Source organism: Physeter macrocephalus, chromosome 21 (genome assembly GCF_002837175.3).
Source record: "Physeter macrocephalus isolate SW-GA chromosome 21, ASM283717v5, whole genome shotgun sequence".
NCBI lineage: Eukaryota > Metazoa > Chordata > Mammalia > Artiodactyla > Physeteridae > Physeter > Physeter macrocephalus.
The window spans coordinates 39,423,174-39,429,596 of record NC_041234.1 but is presented as its reverse complement, the minus strand read 5'-3'; the positions used below and the strand labels follow the sequence as shown (position 1 = coordinate 39,429,596).

General features: G+C 38.4%; 2 pseudogenes; both read right to left on the bottom strand.

Moving 5' to 3' along the window:
• LOC129391727 (elongator complex protein 1-like) overlaps positions 1–6,423 on the bottom strand; it is a 542,951-nt pseudogene that overhangs the window by 84,010 nt on the left and 452,518 nt on the right.
• Positions 1–6,423, bottom strand: part of LOC112061876 (elongator complex protein 1-like) — an 11,258-nt pseudogene that overhangs the window by 2,684 nt on the left and 2,151 nt on the right.

Genomic DNA, 6,423 nt, shown 5'->3' with positions numbered 1-6,423 from the left:
CAGCTACCTGGTGCCCTCAAGTTGGCCAGAGCTTCTTATACTCAATAAGCATCTCCCCCTCAGTACTTCCGCAGCCTAATGCCCATGTCACCTCAGCTAGATCTTAGCAAGAAAACAATATGATGGTTCCCATGAAAATTCAGGTCTAATCAGTAGGAACAAAAATCAGCTCTCTATCCTGCCTCTCTTGTCTTCTCCCCAAAATTGTACCTCAGAAATGCTCTCCTTATTCTAGCTAGCACAGTCCTTTTCATTAAACACCCAGGCTAAGCCTGTCCTGGGGTTTGGGCAAAAACTACCCAGGTGATTCAAACCACAGATCCCTATTCCCCGAGTTATTGACCAAGCCAACTCTGAGGCTTGGAGAGGCACCAGAGGTATGCCTTTTAAAATCTCGATTGAACTAAAGGAACTGGGCTATCACACAGTGAATTAAGTAGGGGTTTAAGTTCTTTGGGCTTATGACGTGCCTATTAGTGTGTAAGACAAGCCACAAAATGTTTCAAACAACGCTATACTTACTTTCACCAAAATCATCCTGGTGGATTTGCTGTTCCATGATTGGTTCCAACACTTTTGTCATCATAATTAGGGTCTGGTGACCTCGGAGGAGAACAAACAAGAATAATTTTTTTCTCATTTAGCAAAGCTGCCATTCCGTAATTATCTACAGCACTGGAAGCTACTGAGCTGGAGTGGAGGAGCTTATAGTCAAAACAGGGAAGACAGAATTTATTCAAAATGTTCTGACTCTCATGTTTATAAAGAGGTTTCGACTGCGTACGTCACCTAGTGCTTATGCTCAGCTATTTATGTATGTCAAGCTAACATTAAAGTCCACATAGCCCTCATCCACTAACTTCAACGATTTAGTCAGCAAGATATCTCTTCAAATGTATACCTCATCAGGGTGCTAGTTTGCAGAAACTCATCTGGAATGAAAAGACTTAAGGGAAAAAAATAGGACTGGGTGAGCAGTTCTTAGAATCAGTTTATTTTATGTAGCAACTCTTCCTCGTACAGTAGGCTAAATATTGCTGACATTTTTAAACATAACTATGGACCTTAGCAGCAATTTTTTTTTTTTTTTTTTTTTTTTTTTTTTTTTTTTTTTGCAGTACACGGGCCTCTCACTGTTGTGGCCTCTCCCGTTGCGGAGCACAGGCTCCGGATGTGCAGGCTCAGCGGCCATGGCTCACAGGCCCAGCCGCTCCACGGCATGTGTGATCCTCCTGCACTGGGGCACGAATCTGCGTCCCCTGCATCGGCAGGTGGACTCCCAAACACTGCGCCACCAGGGAAGCCCCTGCAGCAACTTTTTAAAACAATATATTGAGAAGTAAAACTTAACTCAAAAACACCACATTCCCTATAGATTATCATGTTGGTATCCTTGTTCCAAGAAAAGTTTTTTTTGAAACCTAAGCACCCTAAAACTTAAGCCTGTGAGATATTAGGAGTCATATTTTATAGAAGTCAAGAATTAGGGACCAGTGACATGCTCACCTGTGGCAAGAAGCACCAGTTCTTGGTCAGGACTCCAACTCATGACAGAGATACCACTGGCTACACTCCCGACCCATTCCAGCTGACAGAGACATTTCAAAATGTTAAGGGAGATATGAAAATGTAAGTGTCTCAGTAAATATTTACTATGACCTAAAACAATTAACAAAACACACAAAGGTGAAATTATTCAGTAAACACTTATTCAGTAACAGGTATTAAAAGACCAGGCATGATACAGACCATAGGCACTGGAGGTGACTACGGTCACTCCATTCCTCCCATTAAAGAGATAAAAGAGAGATAAAAGATGCCTCTACAGCAGGGTTAGGGATGTAACCGAGGTCTCTGGGAATTAAGTGGGGGCTCAGAGCAGAGACTGACAAATGGCCCCGGAGAGACCAGGAAAGCTTCTCTGAGGAGGTGCTTTCAAGGGTAGGAATAGGGCCAGGAGGAAGAGACTGAGGGGAAAATGTGCAGTTAAAAAGAGCAGTTAAAAATCAGCTGCAACTAGAGCATAAGATATATATACACACAGGAACGATGCGGGTGGGAGGTGAGGCTAAAAAGGAATTGGGGAAACAGATAGTGAAAGGTCTTATAAGGCACAATAAGGAACATGGATTCTGTGTTGCAGGCACTGTGATGCCACAGATATGGAGGATCCGCACCATCTGGTGGAGACCAATGGATTGGAGTAGCTCAGTAATTAGGAAAAAATTCTACAAAATGATTGAAAGTAAAAGCATACCTTTCAAATGTGAGAAATACTAATTAAGTTACACTTGACAGCTTTGCTATTTCTCACCATGAACTGAGAACAAGATTTACTGTTTTACTAAATGGAACCGTTAAAAGCAAAGGTGCCAGACTTAGACTGCCAGGGTTTAAATCCCACCTGATAACTGTTTGACCTTGGCCTAGTCATTTAAGCCCTCAGTGCCTCCATTTCCTCTTCTGAAGAATGGAAAAACAACAATCTACCTCATAAGGTTGTAGTGAAGATTAAATATAATTTTGCATGAAAAACACTTGAAAAAGTGCCTGGCATATTGTAAACATTTAATAAATGTCAGCTGCTATTATTATCCTATGATTAGTAATATGATTTGTGATACATCCATGTTAAAGAGATCACAACTAAGGGAGTAATCAACAAAGTTTAAAAAGCTGTCAAGAAGGTGAGGCTAGAAATCCAGAAACTCAGCCTTATGCTAAGTAGAGAAGGATGCAAATCACTGAAATCTATCTTCTCTGGTAGTCATAAGATGTGCACATAATGATAGCATTATCACCTTAGCACCTGTAGTTCAGGGACTCTTAAAGTTAGCCATCAAGGAGGGGCTTACTCAGCATTCATAAAAGAAAACATAAGCCATATAAACACTTCAAAGACTTCATAAATTGAGAAATAAAGGTTACAACTCAGGATCAGATTCTAGTAAGAGGTGAGCTATACCATACAAGAATGGCCAGGTTTGAGTTTTTGTTAAGTTCTTATCTGGAATGTTCTGATTGTTCTAATTAATAAATGCAGTAGACAAAATGCACTTTTAGAAGAATCCTGAAATATAGCTAAAGCCATGCCAACAATTTTCTGTAAAGAATTATATAATGCAAAGACTTTAATCTGCAAAATGCTTAAATATTATGGCTCCTGCCATTTTCAACTTCTACGAAAAACTAGTGACATGAAACCAAAAAAGGCATTTGAGGATGCCTAAGATTTCCTCCTCCCTGGTCTCTTCCACTTACCTGGTGTGTGTTGAGATTGAAAAGTAGGACATCTCCAGAGGCTGTGGCCACACACACAGACTCGTGATCCAGCAACTCCTGAATACCAACAATGCAGCCACTTCCATCCTCTGGGAGAAAGCCTTCTGCCACCAAAGGAGTGTCATTTTTCACCTTTCACAACAAACAAATAAGCAAATTAAGTCAATCTACTTTCACGAACAATTCATAACTCTTCCAGAAATAATTTTTAATGTTTCTTTTATAATATAAAAGCTTTCTAAAATGTTTTTCCTAGATTAAAACCCAAACTTTCATTTGAGAAATATCACAACACTACCACCTTTAACACAAAACACAGTTAATGTGACCTTTGTGCCAAGCAAACATAAAAGCCTGGTATCTTTGAAAATATCCAATAAAACATTAAGCTGATAACTATGATTTCCTAAAATGTACACAGTATGGGGAAAGGGGACTATGAATGTAATCACCTAAAATACAATAGTAGCAAAATATAATTAAGGGAGGATACCAGAATCAACCTAAAGAGCTTTTAAATATACATACGCTCAAGCTCCAGAAGTGAAGATTCTGATTTAGTTGCTATGAGATGGTGACTGAAACAGTTTAAAAAGCCCTACAGGAAATTTTCGTCTGCATTCCCACTTGAGAACTCTTAATAGACAGTATTTACATGGTAGAAAGGGTGAAAAGTAGGGCACCCCCACAAAATACAATGTCAACAATGTCAGAATTTTGCCAACTTAGATTAAAACAGAAGCAGACTAAAAGATAGGGTACTAGTTAAGTTATAGCTAATATGACACCAGTATAAAGGGAAGGGAGTATTCATTTGGCGGGACATAAATTCAGAAAGATTTAAAGGAAATACTATTTGGGGAAGCAAGTTTGGAAAAAGACAAGTCAAGAGTCATGCCAAGTGCTAGCATCTTCCATCAGTAACTTACGTCTCTGGTGACAGGGTCTACTTCTATTAGTCCGTGTTCTGAGCCAAGAAGCACTGTGTCTTGTTCAGTTCGGAGAGAAGCACTGAGGTTTCCCTGGAGCCTGAATTTCCCTGAACTCCAAGCTCTGAAATAATTTTAGATTTCTCATGATGAAGCGACTCCTGAAAGAAAAGTACAAATATCTCTTTTTTTTAAACATCTTTATTGTTGCATAATTGCTTTACAATGGTGTGTTACTTTCAGCTTTATAACAAAGTGAATCAGTTATACATATACATATGTTCCCATATCTCTTCCCTCTTGCGTCTCTCTCCCTCCCACCCTCCCTATCCCACCGCTCTAGGTAGTCACAAAACACCAAGCTGATCTCCCTGTGCTATATGGCTGCTTCCCACTAGCTATCAATTTTACATTTGGTAATGTATATATGTCCATGCCACTCTCTCACTTTGTCACAGCTTACCCTTCCCCCTCTCCATATCCTCAAGTCCATTCTCTAGTAGGTCTGTGTCTTTATTCCCGTCTTACCCCTAGGTTCTTCATGATCTTTTTTTTTTCTTAGATTCAATATATATGTGCTAACATATGGTACTTGTTTTTCTCCTTCTGACTTACTTCACTCTGTATGACAGACTCTAGGTCCATCCACCTCATTACAAATATCTCAATTTCGTTTCTTTTTATGGCAGAGTAATATTCCATTGTATATATGTGGCACATATATACAAATATCTCTTGATGAAGCTTTAATGTCTCTGAGAAATTGAAACAGCTTACTAGCGATCAATGACACTCCAATATAAGCAAAATGATTCAGGAAGCAGAGAAGTTAGAATAACCCAGAAAAAAAAGGAAAAAAAAATAAAGATCTAATCTGAACCCACACAGAGATGAGTGGTAGCAACATAATCAATTGTGTAAATCTATGGTCTACAAATTGAGGCTGTGCAACCTATTTTATGGTCTCACTCTTTGCAAGAGGCAAGATTCTCAACTTCAGAGTTTTTTCTTCAAAAAAGATTTATCATCAGTTATTCTGCAGGAAAGTTGAGAAGAACGCAATGAATGAGAAAACACTTTATTTTTGCACATGAGGATGTTTTCATAACTTGACAGATTTACAAAATCATATAAAAATCCACATATATATCCTGGCAGTGGAAGAAAAATAAAATTCCTTTAATACCAGCAACTACATTTATTTATAAACTGGCTCTATATCTTCATTAAAAAATTAAAATTGAAATCAAACATAGAAATAAAGAAAAGCATTTATGGGACTTCCCTGGTGGCACAATGGTTAAGACTTTGCACTCCCAATGCAGGGAGCCCGGGTTCGATCCCTGGTCAGGGAACTCGATCCCACATGCATGCCGCAAGTAAGAGTTTGCATGCCACAACTAAGGAGCCTGCCTGCTGCAACTAAGGAACCCGAGTGCAACAACTAAGATGCAGCACAACCAAATAAATAAATAAATATTTTTTTTAAAAAAAAGAAAAGAAAAGCATTTATTGCCCTCAGGGAGAAAAGAAGACACTATGAAATTAAAACAGTATACTTCAAAATGATGACCAACAGGCCGAGGAGCTTGATAACCACATAAAACTACTTCACATTACTCCACTTTCCTGGCCTGATTTTCACCAGGGCAATAGAAAAGCTGAGAAAAGAACGATCAATAGGAAATCTACTTTGGTCTGGCAAAATCAGACTTGTTTTAACGTATAACATTATCTAAGAGGCAAAAAAAAGTTAACGTGCTGTATATTTATATCCTGATCCCTTTAAGGATTATACTGTAATTGGAAGTCCCTAACTTATGTTAGGGGTGACAATTACACAGTCCACACTGGCCTTCTTGTCACCTTAATCCAAGGTGAATTCTCCCATCTTGCATTTCATACTTATGACAATGAAAGAATAAACATGAGTTAATCCTTATACTACATAGCAGATAAAATGTTAAGTGTAGTATGAGTGAGACAACATAAAATGTGGGTTAAGAGCAAGGCAAGCCCACACACGGTGGAAGTGAGGAAGAGAATCAAGGCAAACAATGGTTTTGTAAGCTTTCAGGACATTTATATTCAACAACTTCTAGAAATTATTCGAACCTGTATTACACCATGAAGACTTTTTATTTAGATCTAATTCTATATAGAAAGCTTGGGTTTTTGAAAGCATATAAAAATTACATTATCTTTCATCTTT